Source organism: Mustela lutreola, chromosome 6 (genome assembly GCF_030435805.1).
Source record: "Mustela lutreola isolate mMusLut2 chromosome 6, mMusLut2.pri, whole genome shotgun sequence".
NCBI classification, from domain to species: domain Eukaryota; kingdom Metazoa; phylum Chordata; class Mammalia; order Carnivora; family Mustelidae; genus Mustela; species Mustela lutreola.
Genome location: NC_081295.1, coordinates 59,814,114 through 59,836,779, shown reverse-complemented (window position 1 = coordinate 59,836,779; position 22,666 = coordinate 59,814,114). Strand labels below are relative to the sequence as shown.

Here is a 22,666-nt window from a genome sequence, read left to right as displayed (position 1 = left end):
TTATATCAAACCCATAGAGAGCAGAGAGTAAATCTAATTTGCAACATTACCAAATCTTTACAAAATCCGCTAAAACGTGTCCAAATAGAATGGATTAAAAGTTTCCTCAGTTTTATTTTCCCGATTTGTGTAACTAATGACATATATATTTACATTATTTATTTAATTTATTTGAGTATTCTATTTTATTATTTATAAATTAAATTTGGATTTCAATAACTTCTGGCTCCAAAAATTACTAACTATAATGACTATGTAATTCTCAGCTAAGTAATTAACTGCTCTGAAACCCAATTTTCTTAAGTGAATATGGGACTCTTACTTTTTACTTTAAAGATTTTATTGATTTATTTGACAGAGAGAGAGAGAGAGAGAGATCACAGTAGGCAGGGAGAGAGAGAAGGGGAAGCAGGCTCTCTGATGAGCAGAGAACCCGATGTGGGGCTAGATCCCAGGAGCCTAAGATCATGACCTGAGCCAAAGGCAGAGGCTTAACCCACTGAGCTACCCAGGTGCCCCACTTACTTTTAACTTTAAAAAGTTTAAGTACCTGTAGCACAGAGCCCAACTCACAGAACATGTTAAGCATTTTCACCATCCTTCTTACCTTTCCTCAGCTTAAAGAAGAAATACCACTTACACAGTTCTTTTTTATTTTTTTAAGATTTCATCTGTTTATTTCAGAGAGAGAGAATGCACAAGCAGAGGGGAGGGCAAAAGGAGAGGCAGAAGCAGGCTCCCTGATGAGCAGGGAACCCAATGCAGGGCTTGATCCCAGAACCCTGAGATCATGACCTGAACAAAGGCAGATGTTTAACGGACTGAGCCACCCAAGCTCCCCACCATTTACATAATTCTTAAATAATTGCAACTGATGCAATGAAAGAATATAATTTTGAACACATTGTTAAAGGTCCATAGTCTACCTAATGGTCCAAAGTTCACCTACCTTAAAATGAATAATTTCAAGACAAATCAAGAGCACTGGCTACCCGAAAGAAAATGGCAACAAATGAGGAGCAATATTGTTGATAGAAAGATAAAATTTTTTTTACTATATGTTATAAAAAGTGATATAAGAGAAAGATCATCCTAATGGTGAGGGTTTTCCTTTCTTGGAAACTGCCTTCTATTTACTACCAATGTGGGGAGGGGAAATCAGGCAAATTTCTAAAATGTATTATTTGAAGAAAATATCCTCACTTGGACTAATGGGCAAAGCCAGGTTCACAAAGTCAGGGAGAGACTGGTGATTATACACAACACAGACATCATAAAAAACCATACTAATTTCATATGAAGTGTTTCCTAACCAAAGCATTTGGTTTAATTGAGAAAATGTACCCATCTCAATGAGTTCTGTCACCAGTGACAGGCTAAAGAATCAGTCACATGATTAATAAAGTGCTAAGTACTGTTATGCTTAAATAATGACACACTACCATTACCACTACTAACCATCCTCATAAACACTAATAGTTGTTGAGCTCCTACCACCTGCCAGGAGTTTAATCCTCACATAATCTTATGAATTTACTTTATCTCCCCCCCAAAAAACTATTATTTTAAAACACAGTGACTCCCAGTATGCTGACTTTGGAGCAAAGGTTCCCAGAACACACATGTAATAAACAAGAAAAGCCAGCTGTACTCAATGTCCTGGCCAGGTGTATTCTCAGGCAGCACTCAGAGAGCATAACTTGCACAGTGTCCTAAACATCCCTTAAGGGGCGCCTGGGTGGCTCAGTGGGTTAAAGCCTCTGCCTTCAGCTCAGGTCATGATCCCAGGGTTCTGGGATCAAGCCCCGAATCGGGCTCTCTGCTCGGTGGGGAGCCTGCTTCCCCCTCTCTCTCTACCTACCTCTCTGCCTACTTGTGATCTCTGTCAAATAAATAAATAAAATCTTGAAAAAAAAATCCCTTAAGTTAGGTTCCATCAGCCAAAATTTAACTATAACACAATGGAGTACTTTGAGAATAACTGTAAAAGCCAAACTTGTGAGTACATGGAGAATTAAGTGAGGTAGACAAAAACATTTAGGTTAGTGGTGCTCAGTATTCATTATCATTTTCTAACATCTACTCCAGCTATTGGAGAACTAAAGTTTTGCTATAGAAACTGTCTTTTAATGTTTCTCTTCCTGAAGGGTTTTTTTTATCTAACTGCTTTATATCCCTTTAATTATCTAATTTTATTTCTTTTTCTGAATGGCACCATATGCCCATAACAATGTAAATTACTGGTCACAAATGAATCTTGGGCCATGAGCCTTACAGACAAAACGAAAAGATGTCCTGGGGTTTCCAAGCTTGGTATTTATTTCTGCACTCACGGAATACTCAAAAGCCATACTAACAAATCAAGTTCTAGGGCAGTTGTCTCAAGGGAGATCATTTCAGACAAACCTAAAGCAGTTGTTGGCATCATATGAATTATGCAACCATATCTCTGAAAAACCACCTGACCTCATCACATCTTAAGATGTTGATAGGTGAAGCAGATACTATTAGTTTGGTTTAAAAGTCTGCTCCCCAAATGATTAGCCACTTTCTCCTCTTATTAATTATCATCCATCAGGTTTTTAAATAGCTTCAGTTCATTCAAAGGAAAATTAAATAACAAGCTGTACAATTTAGAATTGTGCATAAAATTTAGAATTTCAGAAACTGAAATCTTGTGACTGGACTAGAAAAATAAATATTTTTCCAAATTTTCTGTTACTGTGTAAAGGGTTAATTAAAGCATGAGTTTGCCTGGATTTAAAAAAAAAAAAAAAAAAAAAAGAAGATGAAGAAGAATTACCAAACCTTAAAATCAGTATCATTTAGAGTTCTGATGCCAAAAATCTGTTTGACAGAGCAGGCTTTACTATACTGACATTTTAGCAGTAGCCAAAGTCCTGTTCCCACTAAATTCAGTCTTGGCAGCACCAGTAATTTACTAAAAGCCTTAACTCATCTTGGTTAGGAGTTCTCTACCTCGAGAGCTTTCCACAAAACACAGTGCCACAAGGAAGTTGAATTGAGCAAGACTTAAAGGTTTCTATTCTTATCACATGAACCAAGCTTTATGTAAAATGAGAATGGCCTAAATAAAGAGAGATACTAATTTACTCAAAATCATTAGATTTTAGATTTATCTAAAATCATTAGATTTTAGATTTGCCTCTGATACAATACAGTACAATTATACATAAATATCTCACTAATGGTAAAATCTGATATTTTTACATTATTCCAAGATTTCAACAAGCAAATAAGTACTAAAATAGTAAATATAAGTATCTGGTCCCAAATTACAAATGACAACATTTTCTAATATTCTCATCTTTCTAATTGGTACATTCCCAGAAATATTGTAAACACTTACAAACATGTTCATTTAGATAGCATTCCAAACATCTTTCACAGGTAGTAAGAGCCTCAAATCATCACTGCCAAAATTTCACATAAAGCTTAATATTTTGCTTAAAAGATATTTCCAATAATTTTGAAATCAAACCATATAAAAAGCACTTGACTCAACTTACCCAGCAGTTGACTGTTAATGAATTGGTAAAAGAGTGTTCCAACCAAATCAGTTCACTTAATTTTTCAAGTGGATCTCATTACCATTGTCTTTTTAAAAATTCAAAGACTCCACCTAATGAGGAAAGGAAAACAAAAACAGTGTTTAAACCAGAGCAGCATCATGGCATCAATACATTAATAACAAAGAAATCAAATCAAGGGACGCCTGGGTGGCTCAAGTTGGTTAAGCAGCTGCCTTCGGCTCAGGTCATGATTCCAACGTCTTGGGATCGAGTCCCACATGGGGCTCCTTGCTTGGTGGGGAAGCCTGCTTCTCCCTCTGCCCCTGCCTGCCATTCTGTCTGCCTGTGCTCACTCTTTCGCTCTCTCGCACAAATAAATAAATAAAATCTTAAAAAAAAAAAAAAAAGGAAAAAAGAAATCAAATCAAGATTCTTACTAAATCTTCTCCTAAGTTACTGTGCTTCTTAAGAGTATAAAACAACAAAAGCATCTGCTAACTAAACCAATCCAGTTTGGGGCAAAATGAATGTCCGAGCATAAAGAAAACAATAAAATGACACAGTCAATGTGAGAGCAGAAAAGTTTATTGTCAGTACTGATTGGCACACAGAAGCAAGGACTATATAATGACAGTTAGGATATGTAAAATTAGACGTGAGAAAAAGAGGCAACTGATTGCTTTAGAATTCAGTTCATTGGTTCTTATTAATTTACCAATGCAATGCAAATGTGTAGGCTGTAGTTCCTTAAAGCAGTGAAGTTCTAGTTCCATATAATCTCTGTTGAGGAATATAAACTAATACCTATAATCAGTCACTTGGAAAGAATTCACTGGAATGAATTTCAAAATCATCCTCAGAATGTTATACCTGGTCTCCCACAGAAAGTATTTATTCTACTAAAGACCCATAAACAGCTTGATTAGGTTTATAAATAATATCAGTTAATTCCATTCATTTTACCACATTTTCTACCACCTTATACCTTTTCTAAAGCCCAAATATTAAATTACTATCTCAGCTTCAAGAGAAAGTTTGAGAGAAAGCAAGCTATATCTCATCTGATGAGAGCCTAAAATAAACGGAGGTTGGAGGGCCAAGCAGAAGAGTAAGATACAGAGTTGGCTGGCGGCCAGCTACTCCCAAATCAAGTCTCCAGGGGTGGATTTAGTGTGTTTTAAAGTCCCAGAACATCAAACCCAACCACAGTCAAGTGAAAAATCAAAAACCTATCCCAAAGCCAGAAATACATGATTTTTATCATGCAATTTGGAATTAGCCACATATGGCCACATATGGCCTCTCCACTCTAATCCCAACACACATAGTAGTAAAAATTAATTTAATTAACCTCAGTATTTTTAAAAACGTTGAAATGATTTGCTATCCACTATTAGAAGGTAGATGCTCAAAACAAAAACAAAAACAAAAATTCCTAACAATGGAGAAGACAAACAGCAATAATTATACACACTAAGTAGAAATCCACAGTAGTCATGGGAAATACATTTTCACTTCCAAGACAATCTAATGTCTAGAGTCTAGGCTTGACTGCTATTCAGGAAATAGTTATCTAAAAAACTCATGTGGATATGGTCTCCAAAGACTTCTTCATTCACAGAGACAAATAATCTTAATTATTAGTCTAGGGTTCTTGCCATAAATACAGCAAAACAAAAGTTCAAATGGTTTGGTTATTTTAAATTATTCTGGATCAACAAATATAAGCACCTACAGGAGTTTCAAAACGGTACAACACATCCATTTTTCACACTTGGATATCTAGAGCTGTGAAAATATTTATGTACTTTTCTAGGACTTGGATAAAAGTTGCAAAGGCCCTTTCAAATAACGTTTGGAACTTAGCTTTATAATACTGCCTCTGAACTACTGCTGTGATGGTTTTGCGCTAGTACAGGGTTTCACAACTTATCCTTCTGTTGGTCACTTTCTGAGGAAAAGCGAGGGCACTTCCTGTCGGAATGGCTCACAGATTGGCTTGAAGATTCTTAAGAATCCTTTTCTTGCTGATTTGTCAATGAATAATGTGAAACTGACCTATACAAAAGTTTAGATCTACCATCCCTCTTCCTATGCTTGTTTATTTCTTAGAGCACTGCTTTCTTAAAGTATGTAGTTCTTGCCTCATAAAAGGACTTAGTACTTGCGTGGGGCCAGTCATTAAGCCAGAATCTCAGAAGGTCTTTCATCTAGAATATAGCAAGTATGTTTTCGTTCCAATCTTACTACGCTTATCTGAGTGGCCAGTGATTTCAAATTACTTAGGAATTTTTCAGTGGTGGTATGGACACCTCACATCAAACCTCAAAAGCAGAAAGTACAAAATATATTAGTCATCTGTATGGATGATTCAGTAAAATGATTGCTCCTAATTAGCAAAGAAGATACAGATCTGTTGCCTACATAGCAGGTGTGCCTCATGTGTACAAACCACAATACAACATTCTTTAGAAATGTTCATTTCCTTAGAAATGAACAATGACACCCATGATATGATAGTAGGTTCCTTACGATTTCTATACCGCACAGTAGTGCAATGCCTAAAATAATTGTACAACCTGATGAAAGCAGTTGAATCTAAACCTTCTTACCTTTAATTTTTTTTGGTTTTTTTTGTTTTTGTTTTTGTTTTTGTTTTTACTGATTGCCTCTACACATTAGGAAAAACAAAAACAAAAACACCTCAGTGAATAGTATTTCAGCTTCCTCGGAAAATCTAAAAACATCTGAAACTTTGTATTTCAGTTATGTAGTCTAAACAATGGAGCAATTTATCATTAGCTAATATTTGATCATGCTTGTCACCAACTGGTCTATATTTTAGCCACAATGCTGAACCTGAGTGACCTTCTCTAGCTGAATGGTTTACCCCATGTAGTATACAGTAACCATGCCCTCTGAGTGGACCAGACCACTCCCTGAGAGCACTTCAGCTGTCCATACTGTTGCAGAAGCGACACAGTAAACTTGCCCTTTTAGGAGCACACTAGAGTAGCACTTGGCACCCTGGAGTGTGCTTGTGGCTTGTGGTGTTTTTATATCCCTGGACTAATCCTTTGTCCGGGCCCTGGTGTTCAAACACCATCCTTCTATTGATGACGAGACTGAGACGCAGAAGGTCACAGTCATTTGCTCAAGGTCATGCAACTAGAAGGCAGACTTCCTAACCACTATTCCACTATTTTTCTTTTACATCAATGAGCTTCTCTGAGCACCAAAGATGCTAAAGATGCTTCTTAATATGTGATGGGAGGAAAATAGAGAAGGCACTGAGTGCAAAGTAGGCAGCAACAGACCAGCAAATTCCACAGGCTCCACACCACCCTCTTTATCATGGTTGCAAGTAACTTGCTTCTTTGTAAACCTAGTAAAAAACTGGCCAAGGAGAATAAGGAAACAGAATAACTTCAGACTGTTAGAGACCCAAAACATCCTGGCATATTTTGGCAGGACTCCAAAATAACATTTGGAAAGCAGTACCTTAACCGCCAGAGTCAGTACAGCTGCCCTACTTAGCCATCTGTATTATTTTTCTTTAGAAACACATAACAACATTGAAGACATTTTTAACCAAAAAAAACCCTCAATCTCATCATCCAAACACAATTATTAACAATTTTTACAAATGTATTTATTTCCCATGGAAGCATATGTTCACATAGATGTTCTCATAACACATATAACAATGTATTCTGGTTTTTTCATTTAATATGTCACAAACACATCCTACATTTCCATGTAATTCACACAGTTCTCATTTTTACTAGCCATATAATATTCCATAGTTTGCATATGTAGTCATTTCCTCACCCATTCCTCTGTGTGGGAACATCTAAGTTGTTTTCATTTATTTTTAATGCTAGAGAAGCTACTAATAGTAGAGATACTATTCTTCCTTAAAAACATTAACAGAAATGGGATTAGTAAATCAGAGTATGAGTATTTTTATGGACTTCACATTTCTAGCCATATTGATGTGAGGAGATTGAAATCACGTATGAAGCTACCAACAATATGTGAGCATTCCACTTTCACAAAACTTTCTCACCCTTTCATGTGATTAAATTCTTTTGATGGTTTATTTAATGTAAACTGGCACTTCTGGGTTGTCTTTTTATACTAATGGTGACCATAATTACTCTCCCATTTAAAAATAATTTCATTGTCTTTCCTTTCTAATGTGAAAATTATCTCTACCCATATAATTTGACTACATTGTAGTCCTGTTTTTTTTCTTATGCATTTAAATGGCACTTTAGTACAATATATACATTAACTTCTCTACAAATTGTTCCATACGTTCAATAAACGTAAAGATGAAAAATCTTTAGATCTTTAACCATTTAATATATCTGGCACGTATTTGACAAGTTCCAAGTTATCCACATACCATTTACTAAGCTTGCTCTATTATATTTTATGTGTGTTATTGTATCATAATGGGTCCATTTATAGGCTTCTGTAAACTTTGTTCAGACTGAGTAAATGTAATGGGACTGGCATTATCGTAGGAACTTGCTGTTCATGTGTTAGGCAGTTTTAATTATTACTCTGGTTTATAGTATGTTTGAAATCTACGTAGGGCTAGATTTGATAACCTTGTTCTCTTTTTTTCCCCTCCAAACACTCCTTCATATTTCCTTATGTGTGCATAGATACTTGCAAATTTCTTACCCATTTTTCCCAGATTATATTACCTGATTAAGTGTAATATTTGCCTTCCGCATTCAGCCATACCCAAAAAATCCCATTAGAAGTTTTAATAGAATTGTGTTGAATCACATATAAGCATCCTTTCAATATTTTGTTTTGCCATGTAAAAAAGAGTGTATTATCCTGCATCTCTACATTTATTACATTTTTATATTCAATAAATATTTGCATTCTAAAAAACTTGGTTCTGTGCCTTCCCAAATTCCATTTCACTTGCTTAGAAATAGTTAATTTCTCAAGTCCAACAACTGAATTGTGTTACTTCCTCATAAGATCCCCTGAATAAAATCCTTTATATGCAGGCAAACAGTGATTAAATAGAAAAGTGTTAAGTTCCAGCTTAAATAAAACATCCTAATTGCCTCAACAATGATGAAATTAAACTATATAAATGACACAACCACCACAAAATAATATCCCACAGAACCACTTTATTTTCTTAGTATATTTACAAGACACTGCCCCAAATTCATTTAAAAACATAGCTGAATGGCTGGGAGAACACTTTATCTTCCTTGCTCTTCATCCCAACCACTGTCTGCTATCTGAAGACTAGGTTCAAAGATTGAGCAAAACCAACAGAAAAATGCAAATAATTTAAAATTATGATAATCTTTTTTTTTAAAGATTTTATTTATCTACTTGAGAGACAGAGATCACAAGTAGGCAGAGAGGCAGGCAGAGAGAGAGGGGGAAGCAGGCTCCTTGCTGAGCAGAGAGCACCATGTGGGGCTCGATCCCAGGACCCTGGGATCATGACCTGAGCCAAAGGCAGAGGCTTTAACCCACTGAGCCACCCAGGTGCCCCTAAAATTATGATAATCTTTTAAACATAAACTTGACTAGGGGTTTCTGGATTGCTCAGTCAGTTGAGGATCTTCCTTTTAGCTTGGGTCATGATCTTAGGGTCCTTGGATGGAGCCCTGCATCAGGACTCCCTGCACAGTGGGGAGCCTCCTTCTCCCTCTGCTGCTTTCCAGCTCTGCCCCCGCTCCTGCACTCAGGCTCTCTCTCTTTCTCCCTTTCTCTCTCTTCCTCTCAAATAAATAAATAAACCTTAAAAAAGAAAAACCATAAACTTGACTGAGAATATTGTACATGTCACTGCACATTTAATTGAGTCCATGTGTTATCTTCCTTGATGTAACAGACCTAGGGACTCTCAAGGAATTTTGTATTTTATAGAATGTATGAGTACCTGAAGAATTCTAGACACCCTAGTGAAAAGGAAGTAAGGGCAGATGGAAGAAACGGGAGGGGAAAGACCAGGAATATCTGCACGAAGATAGACAAATAAGGACAGAAGCTATTTTCCATCCTCACTTTGAACGTCATACTATGTGTCAAGTTGAGTGAAAGCATGAGTGACGTGCCTCTCCAACTTCCTGAAGAAAGAAACACACAGAAAATGTGGCAAATATTTAATCTGAGCCTTGTTTCCTGAAAGACTGCAAGATGCCCACAGATTTTCTTCCCCAGAGTTCAAAATAGCAAGCTGAGTGGGTGTAGCACTTCAAGTGCAAAAGAAAAAAAAAAAAAAAAAAAGGTAACTAAGGAAAAGGAAATCATACTTTTTGCTTCTCAGTATGAGAATTCTAAAAGAAGCCAGTTAAAGGGATTTTAATGATTTACATCTAGAGCTGTCTTGAATCAGGACATAACTATAGTCCTGATACTTAACCAGGGCCTTCTGGTCACTTTTAAAGGTAACAGTTTCTATGAAAAGACTAATTTCCAACCTCACTGGTGGAGTAAGAGCGAGCAGTTCCACTCCAATACAGCCAGGGACCTAAATGATGACAATACAACACTGGCAAAAGGGAGGCTTGAAAATTCCTGGGGTCTCTACCCTTCCCAGGGAGAGAAACCTTCCTCCACAATGCTTTTGAAACTTTAACGTGCTTATGAGTCACCAGAGAAGTGTGTTGAAATGTGGATTCTAATTCTATGGGTCTGGATGGGGTCTAATTTGGGAGAGTTCCGTGATGAGGCAGACGGCTGGTCTGAGGTCCCCATTTTGAGAAGAGCAGTAACACAGGTTTACTAACAGCCAGACAGACAGCAGAAGTAACAATCAACCAATTAAGAACATGTGCACAGGTGTCTCACACTGCACTAGCTGTTCTAAGAAATAATAAAGTAGACCATAATAACAAAGCCCTGAGCCACCATATAAAAACTATTTTAACAAGTTAAATGCCAAATGCTAAAATGTGTGGCAGTGACTCTAGACATGATAGATGATGAGAACAGCAAGAGTTGTACACAGGCTAGTTGCGTGGCAAATGGTTTCCCAGAATAGGCTATACTCCATCAGGCTCCAGGTTTGGGGTGGTGTGGACAGAAAGAGTGCGGGAGCCCAGGAAAGGTAATGCTGGAAGGCACGCTGAGAGTTCTCAAAAACGAAGACTGCAGTGTGCCTGTTTTGTGGGTGTAGATATTATCATTTGAAATTTTAACTTGAATTCACTTGAATCAGGTGACAGGAACTTCTGACTTTGTTTAAAATTTGTAAGTTTGGGAATGATAGCGCTATTCTAGGGCAGTAAAGAAATGGGTAGATTTACGGGCGCCTGGGTGGCTCAGTGGGTTAAAACCTCTGCCTTCAGCTCAGGTCATGGTCCTCGGATGGAGTCCCGCATTGCATCGGGCTCTCTGGCTCGGCAGGGAGCCTGCTTTCCCCCTCTCTCTCTGTCTGCCTTTCTGCCTACTTGTGATCTCTGTCTGTCAAATAAATAAATAAAATCTTTTTTTAGAAATCAGTTGCATTTCTCTACACCAACAGCAAGACAGAAGAACGAGATATTAAGGAGTCAATCCCATTTACAATTGCATCCAAAACCATAAGATACCTAGGAATAAACCTAACCAAAGAGACACAGAATCTATGCTCAGAAAACTATAAAGTACTCATGAAAGAAATTGAGGAAGACACAAAGAAATGGAAAAATGTTCCATGCTCCTGGATTGGAAGAATAAATATTGTGAAAATGTCTATGCTACCTACACATTTAATGCAATTCCTATCAAAGTACCATCCATCTTTTTCAAAGAAATGGAACAAATAATGCTAAAATTTATATGGAACCAGAAAAGACCTCGAATAGCCAAAGGGATATTGAAAAAGAAAGCCAACGTTGGTGGCATCACAATTCCGGACTTCAAGCTCTATTACAAAGCTGTCATCATCAAGACAGCATGGTACTGGCACAAAAACAGACACATAGATCAATGGAACAGAATAGAGAGCCCAGAAATAGACCCTCAAATCTATGGTCAACTAATCTTCGACAAAGCAGGAAAGAATGTCCAATGGAAAAAAGACAGCCTCTTCAATAAATGGTGCTGGGAAAATTGGACAGCCACATGCAGAAAAATGAAATTGGACCATTTCCTTACACCACACACAAAAATAGACTCAAAATGGATGAAGGACCTCAATGTGCAAAAGGAATCCATCAAAATCCTTGAGGAGAACACGGGCAGCAACCTCTTCGACCTCTGCCGCAGCAACATCTTCCTAGGAACAACGCAAAAGGCAAGGGAAGCAAGGGCAAAAATGAACTATTGGGATTTCATCAAGATCAAAAGCTTTTGCACAGCAAAGGAAACAGTTAACAAAATCAAAAGACAACTGACAGAATGGGAGAAGATATTTGCAAACGACATATCAGATAAAGGACTAGTGTCCAGAATCTATAAAGAACTTCGCAAACTCAACACCCAAAGAACAAATAATCCAATCAAGAAATGGGCAGAGGACATGAACAGACATTTCTGCAAAGAAGACATCCAGATGGCCAACAGACACATGAAAAAGTGCTCCATATCACTCGGCATCAGGGAAATACAAATCAAAACCACAATGAGATATCACCTCACACCAATCAGAATGGCTAAAATCAACAAGTCAGGAAATGACAGATGCTGGCGAGGATGCGGAGAAAGGGGAACCCTCCTACACTGTTGGTGGGAATGCAAGCTGGTGCAGCCACTCTGGAAAACAGCATGGAGGTTCCTCAAAATGTTGAAAATAGAACTGCCCTATGACCCAGCAATTGCACTATTGGGTATTTACCCTAAAGATACAAATGTAGTGATCCAAAGGGACACATGCACCCGAATGTTTATAGCAGCAATGTCCACAATAGCCAAACTATGGAAAGAACCTAGATGTCCATCAACAGATGAATGGATCAAGAAGATGTGGTATATATACACAATGGAATACTATGCAGCCATCAAAAGAAATGAAATCTTGCCATTTGCGACAACATGGATGGAACTAGAGCGTATCATGCTTAGCGAAATAAGTCAAGCAGAGAAAGACAACTATCATATGATCTCCCTGATATGAGGAAGTGGTGAGGCAACATGGGGGCTTAAGTGGGTAGGAGAAGAATCAATGAAACAAGATGGGATTGGGAGGGAGACAAACCATAAGTGACTCTTAATCTCACAAAACAAACTGAGGGTTGCTGGGGGGAGGGGGTTTGGGAGAAGGGGGTGGGATTATGGACATTGGGGAGGGTATGTGCTTTGGTGAGTGCTGTGAAGTGTGTAAACCTGGTGATTCACAGACCTGTACCCCTGGGGATAAAAATATATGTTTATAAAAAATAAAAAATTTTTAAAAAATCTTTTTTTAAAAAAGGGTAGATTTACCTGAGTCTTATGAAAATTTTCTCCACTGGCAATAGCAACAGTATTATTAATGATGTTTTAAATTTAAGCCTGGTAGCAAAAATTACCGTGTGTGTGTGTGTGTGTGTGTGTGTGCATATGTATGCCTTTGATTAACATATGTCTCAAATGATTAGCAGGTTTAAAAGCACTAGAATGTACCTTTTCACTACAACAGAATTAATAGCCTTCTGTTATTTGGAATGCTGAATTTTACTTTTATTATAAAAATAAACACTTTTTTCTTCTATCAAGTACTTTTAGATGGCACATACCCACACACACACTCAGCTCCAACATTATTCTTCCCTTTCCTCCCACACTGGCTGACTATGGGAAGAAAACACATCCAGAAACAGAATGAAATTATTAATGAGTTATACCTTAGTTGTTTTTTAAATCTCCTTAGAAAATTCCTGTCAACCTACGATATTTTCAATATATTGCCCAGTGGATTTAACAGGGGAAAAAAAAAAAATAAAACCCAGAAGATTGCAAAAGTCAATAAACATAAAAAAAGTCAATCTCTAACCTTTTTTTTTTAACTGAAAAAATTTACGGGGAGATGGAGTACCTTTAAGCTGCAGGAGAGAAGGGAAGCATGTGAAAGAGAAATAATACATTTTAGCATTGGGGGGGTAGGGTCAACAAACTTACTGAGTTTCAGTTCCATTTTTGAACTACCAACTTCATCTTATTGTAAGTAATAAGAAATGATATATGGAATATTCATTCATTTCCTATTAATGTTAAGTGCCATAACTATGGTTTAACCACAGTTTTCCTCCCTTCCAGGTTCCTGTCCTACAAAACTTCCCTGTGCTTGCTGGCAGATGGGATTTAGGAATGGATTATGGCAAAACTCTGCAATTTCAAAGTATCTAGACTTGAATGCTTAAAAATACCTGCATTGGGGTAGCTGTGGAAAGTAAGGCCCTGGCATTCAGATGAACCAATGGATTTACCTATCTCCCCCAATCTAATACACACACACGCACACACACACACACACACACACACACTCATTACCAACAAGAAAACAGTATTACCACAAGGACCCTAAATTTTTGCTCATGAATGGCTTGCAAAAGAGAATGCAGTCAGGCCCTAAAAAGACCATGAAGCTTGTCTTCTAGAAATCTCTTCCCCTTTCTACTCTGAACTTTTTCAGGTGTCCTCCCCTAACTAGGTCATGGGATCCTGCAGGCTGCATTCCCCATCTACGGCAAAAAAAGAGCTAATAATCATTTTCAGGCCTGACTGCCAAAAATGTAATGTGTTCTCATTAGAGAAAACAACACATGAATCAACCAACCTTGGGACATTATAAAACTTCATATAAAGAAATAAATAATGGTGGATGAAGAGACATATTTGGGGGGAAACGGGTTTTACAAAAATGGAAACAAGAGACCCCCTCTGTGGGAAATGTTATTATTAATCCTATTAAGATACAATGCAAAGGACTGTGCCACCTAAACTGGAACAAGATATGGTGTGCTTTCAGTTTTCTGAGGCAATTTCTATTTGAATCAAATAGCTCATCAATGAGAAACTCTCTCTCTCCCTCTCCTCTCTCTCTCTCCCTCATGGGTCTGGCCCTTCCGTTAGTTATAAGGCATAGCCCCGTTTTTACTCCCTCAGTATCTATCATTACAATCCTCTGTGTTTACGTGTCCACCTGCTTTTAAAATTACTGATTGATATTATCCAAAATGACAGCCGTTAAATTGGCAACAGCACAGGCTTCTCCCTGCAAGCCTGGAATCATGGTGGAAATAGCTTCATTTGAGAAAGATTTCCCGAGCCAGAATTTTTGTCCTCCCTAACCAGGCTGCCAGGCCCAGATCAAATGAAGGTCGATGCAACGTCCCCAGAGGAAGCTGCTCAACTCGCAGGGTCGGTTCCCCTGAGCCCTGCCAAGGAGGTCCTACGGTCTGACAGCTGACCTGGCAGCGCTGGTGTCTTCCCCAGGCGGAGAGTGTCCCACCCCCACCGGGACAATACAGAGCACCAAAGCCAGCAAAGTAAAGCTGAGCAGCGGGGTGGGGGGGCGGGTAGCCACTTGTGGATGACACGAAGGCAGGCTCCCTCTGCCGTGGGAGTGTTAGAAACCTCTGACGGTGGCCTGAGCTGTCAAAGTGTATATTGTGAGGCAGGACATCCCTCCTGGCATTCTGAGTGAGTAAAGCCCAGGCCAGGGCAACAACAGCCTGGCCCGAGGACAGTCTGCTCCTCACATCAAAGCCAGAGGCCCTGGGAGGCTGGCCAGCGGCCAAAGACGCAAAGAGCAGCAGGGGAGTGTGTTGCCTTAGGACAATAGCAAACTGGGACGTGGTGGAGTCTGTGAATTCCAAGCACTGGGGAGGTCTGCTCAGAGATTTCACCCTCTCCTGTCAGGGCTGTGATTTAATTTCCTTTGAAGAAAAAAAAAAAAAAGGAAGAAGAAGAAAAGAAAAAGAAAAAGAAAAGAACATACATTCCCAAACCTTCCGTCTGCAAAAGCAGACACCACAGTGCAAGTTAATGCACTCTGGTCCTTTTCAGCTGCAGCCACTGTCTAGAACAATACAGCTAAGTGAGATGTGACATTCTCCCGCTCATCTTATTAGGACATTAAGTCTAAGGGGTAATTAAGATCATTTAAATGCAAACATCACTGTTCCATTGCTAATATCCTCCTAGATCATTCCCATCAGTTCTGTTTAATTAGAGGGGCATCACTCCTTAATGATAACCTGACAATTTTGTTGATTTGACAGGACGAAGCAGAGTCTCATTTGGGGTAACAAGAACTGAAAGGAGACACGCCAAACTCTCAGTCACAAAGATGACTCAGCTCTTGGACCCGAGAGGTTGTACCTGGAAAAGCTTGCCCCTTGCTCAACAGACACGGGATTCATTCAAGAACCATCTTCTAGCCTCCTCACTTTGTGGGACAGCTTTTTGCACAAAAACATACAGAAAACAAACTAAGGGGGGAAAATCTGTAAGAGAGGAGAAGAAAACTCAATCAATCACTCTCCCTCCCCACGGTCTTAAAAGGGGATTCCTAAGGACAGGGATAAATGCCATAAATGTCCCAGTGCTCCATCAGGGAAGCCAGCAACAAAGGCGAACGTGGCGTACCTCCGCCTCTGGGGTGACGGGGCACCGTCGTGAGAATCTTCACTGCATAAACGCTCCTTGGAACAGAGAGGACCTTGTGAGTTCTCCTTTCAGAGGAAATGAATATGAGTTGAGATCACTAAACTCTAATCCGCCCTGTAGCTCAGGGTGAGCCTCTGGGCAGCACATGCCCTGTTTAGGCAGCAGGCTGTCCTGGCCCCGCGTGGCATCCCTAGTCATGCTACGGTGGAAGAGCTCCCGGCTCCTTGCTAATCCCATGTGGGGAAGGCCAAGGTACAGAGTTTTACTTGATTGCATAAAATGTGGAGCTATTTTCAGCTTCTGAATCATCATTCTGGCTGTTTCACCAGACTTAAACCCTATTACAACCCTTTAGAAATATCTTTCCTATTCAATTTTCACATAAGCAAACACTTAAAGTAATCCTGGGGAAGTTTCAAAAAGATGAGACCCTGACATGGAAGAAGGAGGAAAAAAAAAGAAAAAAACCTGAAAAGAGTTTTATAAATATCTGCAATTGAAAACAGTCACCGTTGCAGAGGCGGTGGGTCAGGCCCTACACTGCTAACTGATATAGGAAAAACCTAAGCTATTTCTGTAATAATTCCACTGGGATTGATGCTGGATAGTATAAAAACAGGATGTTTTGGTTGTTCCTTCTCCTAAGAGACTACCAAGCCAGCATAAGACTACAAAACACATCAAAATTACAAATCTATGTGAAGTTTCTAGTATTAAGAAAGCCAGATGGAATTTTTATTCATGTATTTAAAATTTTTGCTCAATGTGGGATGACCTCTGGAAACATGCTTCTTGTTTTTATGAATGCCAAAAGGGAAACAGTTACATAACAATGGTCCAGCATCCTAGGGCAGAGAACTTAATCTTCAATATGGGATAGTCGCAAATGAGTCTTCACCGCTAAAACTTCTTATTTTTAAAATTAACATGGATTAATTCATGGTATCTGGATATCTGTTCTATTTAGTTAGAAGCTAATCCCAACAATATAAGGATTCCAATAACAAACTGTTTCCAATGTTCCTTCAATGCAATGTTTTGAAGCTATCACTACTCAAGGATGAACTTAATATTCATGGCCTATGGATAATTTTAAATGGATAGGATTAGCACACTCAGATATAAAATCTTAACTGTGTGTAGAAGGAAGGGAGAGAGGATGGAGCAGGAGACAGGTTATCATCTCTATAACTGAAATCATGGTTTTTTCATTACTTTTTGCCTAAGTCAACAGAAGCCTACATATCGTGCCCTTATTCTGACCCATAGAGCCCCATTGGGGAAGGCAGAATAAATCGGAGGAAGTGCAAATAGGAAATATTTGCACCTACATATTCTCCCAAGCGGACAGATGAGTTCTGCTGTGTGCACTCAGATGTTTTTTGAAATAGCTAGGGAAGTCACTCAAAATACCACACGTGTTCCCATAATCCCAGGAATGAGTCTCCATTCCAACCAAGCCCAAGCACCCAGTCAACCACGAGTCCAGGAAGGAAATAAATAGAAGCTTCTCTAACTCTCTGAGGTCCCAGAGCCTACAACTAATCAATAAGGCTGATGGTTTCATTTTTTGTAAAACTACAAAATACATCTTTTTAATATTTAACCACTTATAAACTTTTCTGCTCAGTGAAATAAAAATTTTGTTTCCTTTCTCACTATCTATAATATACTATTTCCACCATCTGTTAGCATATTCAACAGTCATTTTGTTAAGATTTTATATCTTAACTAATCTCTATACCCAATGTAGGGCTTGAACTCACAACCCTGAGACCAAGAGTCACATGCTCTACCACCTGAGCCAGCCAGGTGCCCCTCAACATCATTTACTAAGCACCTGTCACACATACTAGGCACTGTCGTGATCAGAAAGCATACAAATGTGGTTTCTGACCTCAGTGAGTACCAAACTTAAAGGCAGCATGAAAAGTGCTGTAGTAGAAGTTACAGCAAGGCCCCTAGCAAGGGGTAGGTGTCAGGAAAGGGCTGAAAATGGACACACTTGAAATGGATCTGGAGTAATCAGCAGAAGCTTGCCAAGGCAGACAAGGAGAAAAACAAGTTTGAGAGGAAATGGAGCATATTCAGTTTTAGAATAAGCTACGTTTGAGGTGCCTCAGAAACATTCAAGTAGAAATGTCCAGGCAGACATACAGGTATAGAACCCATAGGATACGTGAGCTGAAAATCCAGTTTGGAACACCATGAGGGTCACCAGCATTTAGAGCTGATACTTAAAACAATAGGCCTGGGTACACAGTTTGAGGAGCTACAAGAAGAAGAGGCCCAGGGCTGTGCTTTGGGGAAAGCCACAACAACAGGGAATGTGGGAGGGGCTGGGAAAAGGCGTAGGGCAGCAGGTCCCAGTGTCACAGGGCCATGCAGAGAAAACTTCAAATGATAAACAGAGTCAAATACAAATCATCAACAACAGGTCAAATAAGTCGAAGACCTGAAAGATTTCACTGAATTTCAAAGTGAAGAGGTTACTGGCACTCCTTCCTAAAGCAGGTGATGCAGTTGAGATGGGTGGTTTAGAAGCTAGAACAGCCATTAGGATTACTGGTTCTATTTGTTTGTTTGCTATCAGAATGGGAGATATTTAAACACATTTAAGTTTCCAGGTTGAGAGACTTTTTTAGTAGCTGTGGTCCTGGGGGTGGGGAGTTGGGGTGGGGAGTCTTAACAATATTTTACTGGATTAAATGTTGGCTACAGTGGAGAGATACAACCAAGACTTCATTGTGTTAAAGTAAAATTTCAGATTCTCAACAACTAAGTCTAACTACTAATGGGGATTTATTGATTTGGGGAGCCAAAAAGAATCAGTGAGAAACCATACAAAACTGGAGAAATCTTAAAACTTCTAAAAGACAAAGGTAAACTTTGATCATAGAACTGACAAGCTGAACACAATTTTATAGGTCATCCATTTCAAGCTCTTATTTGAAAACAAATTTTAAAGCAATGCAATAATAACAACTTCCGTTGGGAAACATCAGAACCAAATTTAAGTTGTGCAAGATGAAAGAAATTGCTCTTAACAAAGAGGAGGCACAAACTAGCCTGTTTCAGAAACTTTCACACATTTGATTCAGCCGTCTTGATAGAAGGCAATAACTAAACCTAGTGATAACAAGTTATTATTAATAAGCGTACCAAGAAAATTTCTGAAGCCACACTCTAGAACCCACTGACCTCTCACACACTTAGTACCTAATAACTAACTCTTCCTCCTCACGCTGGGGTCATACCCGAAGGTGGCTTTCACCCTTTGTCTCAGGACAAGGAACCACTGCATTATCAAAGAGTTAACAAGGAATGATCCGAAGTGAAAAATGTAGTTTTACAGTGTAATGGTTTGTGTTGTATAATTATAACTGAAAACCCAGTTTTATTCATGTGATGAAAAATTTACGAAAAAATGCTTCTTTAGAACTTAAAAATGACATAAATTGGTTTCTGGAAACTATAAAAATAAGAGAGGTTCTTTCATACTACTTTTTAAAAAGTTTTCCAACTCCCTCTGTCTTCATGTTTTAAGAAATTAGAAAAAAAAAAAAAAATCACCCAGAGGAAGCAACTTTATCAGGCCTGAAATAGATAAAGGCTGGTAATAAGATTTGACTCCCAGCCAAGAGTGGGGTCCACCTGCCCTTGGTCTGGGAAGGCTTAGGATTGTGGTTCTTTCATAGTTAGATACAGACCTATACACCAAGCATTATCTCTTTCTTTATGAGATGTAGCAGATAGTTTGGCAGCCTACATTCTCTTTAGACTGCTCTGATTTCCATAAAAAGGAAGCTTAAAAGTTTGGGCTTACTACTGAAAGCATGAAGAAAATGAAAGACCTAGAAATAGTAATGGAGTTTAAAACAATCAGCATAGAATGAGAAAAATAAACAACATTTACTGAATTTACCGAATCTGTGTGTTCCAGCAACATGCTACATGATTTATGTGTATTTTATCATTAAATCCTTTACGAGGCAGGCACTAAAGGTCTTACAGACGACTTAAGGTCCCACATTTAGGGAGCTTATCCATTGCCTCACAATACAGGCTGAAAGTGGTTTTTTAACCCAGTGAATCTGACTCAAAACCAATGCTTTTGAAAACATATACATAGTAGCAATACAAAAAGATGCTTGATTTGAAGAAATCCAAGTACCCAGCAATTATTCGCACTCAGTTTTCAGTTTCACTCATGATTTTGATCTGGCAAATGAACCATCGGTGCCAAGCCAAGAAAGTGTAATATAATGAAGCATTCCTATTACTCACTATCTATACTGGTGTGACTGAACCACATGGCAATAGTTTCAGGTGAGTCAACCACGTCTGTCTGCAACAATGATGGAACACTTTCACACTGAAAATGAAGGTCACTGCTCTAAATTGGGCAACAAAATCAAAATCTTTCGTAGGCAGCTCAAGAGTACTCTTTTACCCAGGCCATTGTCCTAATTTACTTTGGCACTGAAAAATGTTTATTATTATAAAGTAAGACTAAAATTGATTTTGGGTTTGGAGGACTTTATATGTCTACGTTCCACTAGATTAATTTTGGAGGGCCTTCCATGCTCTCCTTCTCCAGAAAATACAGTATTTCTTTGTTCTTAAATAAAAGCCACAAATTTCCAAAAAGGAAACAAAACTTCACTACATGATATTCCTTTAGGTTGTATTTTAACTTCGTTATTGGGAAATGTCTTCATTTAATTTTTCTATCAAAAATTATGCTTTTCTTATAAAATGATCATGATGAGCTCTTTTTTCCCCTCATTTATTCAATTACTCATTCAACAAACAACAATTACATACTCCCAAAGCTGTGGTTCTTGTCCTCATAGAACTTAGGGGCTAGCGAAGAACAGACATTAAAAACAGATTGTTACTGTATAGATCCTACAACAAAAGGCAAGTCATGTAATCAGAGAGCCATTTGAGAAAGGCAACTCTTTTCTAAGTGTGCACAATTAAAAAAATTTAAAATGTGGAGGCTAAGCATCCCTCTTGTCATGATCTAAAGCCTCAAATTTGGAGGTGGTTAAAAGAGACATATTGTTAAATCCACCACAACTATATTTTCTTTCAAAACTGGTAAATGTCCCAGAGTACCCAGAATCCAATTTGGAAATCATTCAGCACAGATGATCTAGAAATTTCCCCCAAAGAAGTCACTGGCCACTATTTTCTTATTCTAGCTTGCACAAATTTATCACTGAATCTAACTTAGCAATTTGTGCTATTTGACAAATTTAGAGTGAAGGGTTAGGGGAGCCAGATAACATGATCAGAATTGCAGAAAACCTTTTCAAGTCTTGAAGTAGCAGGCTTTTCCACTGTTACCTGTCTAGTCCGAAATGATAAACATTTGTCTCTTTGACAAACTTGATGTCAAAATTTGTTATTTGCAGTCAAAAGCTCTACCACTGAGCTATACCCCCACAAAATTTGTTATTTGATGTAAAAAAAGTAACTATTTTTTGTTCTTATCTTTCAGTTAATATAAACTCCCCTTAGTTTAACTGTATACATGTACAACATTTATCTTCTCTTTTACTCCTTTTAGAGCCTGCTAAGATTCCAGCTGTTTTGTTATTGATTTCCTTCAGCTGGTATGTCAGTCCTTAGATTAAGGTGTTTGTCTTTTCCTCCTTTGGCAGGCTTAGGCAGACTAGTCCATTTGGCAAAGATTATCCACAAGAGCATGGCCAAATGGAATCCAAGGAGACTGCCAGATGTCTATTTTTTCCACATCAGAGAAGCAAACCATAGATGGTCCAGCTTGTCTGCCCTCCAAGTCTAGGACTTAGAGTGGGAAGTCCCAACAGAAAGGAGAGTCCAAGCTGCCTACTTGAGGGTCTCCTTGTGGATTTGGTGAAGAACTCACTTGGAACAGGCACAAGCTGGACGATTACACTTCATCTTCCAGCCTGCCAAAAAGGTTCCTTCTTAAAATAAGTCACATAGCCAAAGTTCCCTTTAATGATTACTACTTGAAGTCTGGAATGCCTCTCCTTAGAACCAGAGTCACAAACAGTGACTGGCATCTCAGACTAGCCTAAGGCGATGTAATAGGAGTACTATAGAACCTGTATCACCTACATGTCATATATTTTATTTGAAAAAAAAATAGTCACACTGAGGACTTGAGTCAAAAGGATATGAAACTATTCTCCCCTTTTCCTACATGGGCCACAAAAGTCTAGGTAGAACCCTAAGAGGTAAATAATAATGGAAGAACTTGGGAGAAGGGGGTGGGATTATGGACATTGGGGAGGGTATGTGCTTTGGTGAATGCTGTGAAGTGTGTAAACCCGGTGATTCACAGACCTGTACCCCTGGGGATAAAAATATATGTTTATAAAAAATTAAAAAATTTAAATAAATAAATAAATAAATAATGGAAGAACAGCAGGACACATTCTTCAGGGGCAGAGGGATGGCCCGGGGGCAACAGCAGGGAGAATCTTGGTGGTGCTAGTCTTTCCGAAAGGCAGCAGGGGTGGTCCGGTTACCGGTAGTGACTGGGGTGGCTGGGGTGGCCGGAGAGAGGA

At 38.6% G+C, this 22,666-nt stretch overlaps 1 protein-coding gene across 8 annotated transcripts in view; it reads right to left on the bottom strand.

The window, feature by feature from the left end:
- HIVEP2 (HIVEP zinc finger 2) overlaps positions 1 to 22,666 on the bottom strand; it is a 198,818-nt gene that overhangs the window by 81,288 nt on the left and 94,864 nt on the right. For all 8 annotated transcript variants that reach the window (XM_059177388.1, XM_059177385.1, XM_059177390.1 and 5 more), the window contains exon 2: positions 3,531 to 3,643. The gene's annotated coding sequence lies outside the window, so the exon portion shown is untranslated. The remainder of the gene's footprint in view (positions 1 to 3,530; positions 3,644 to 22,666) is intronic.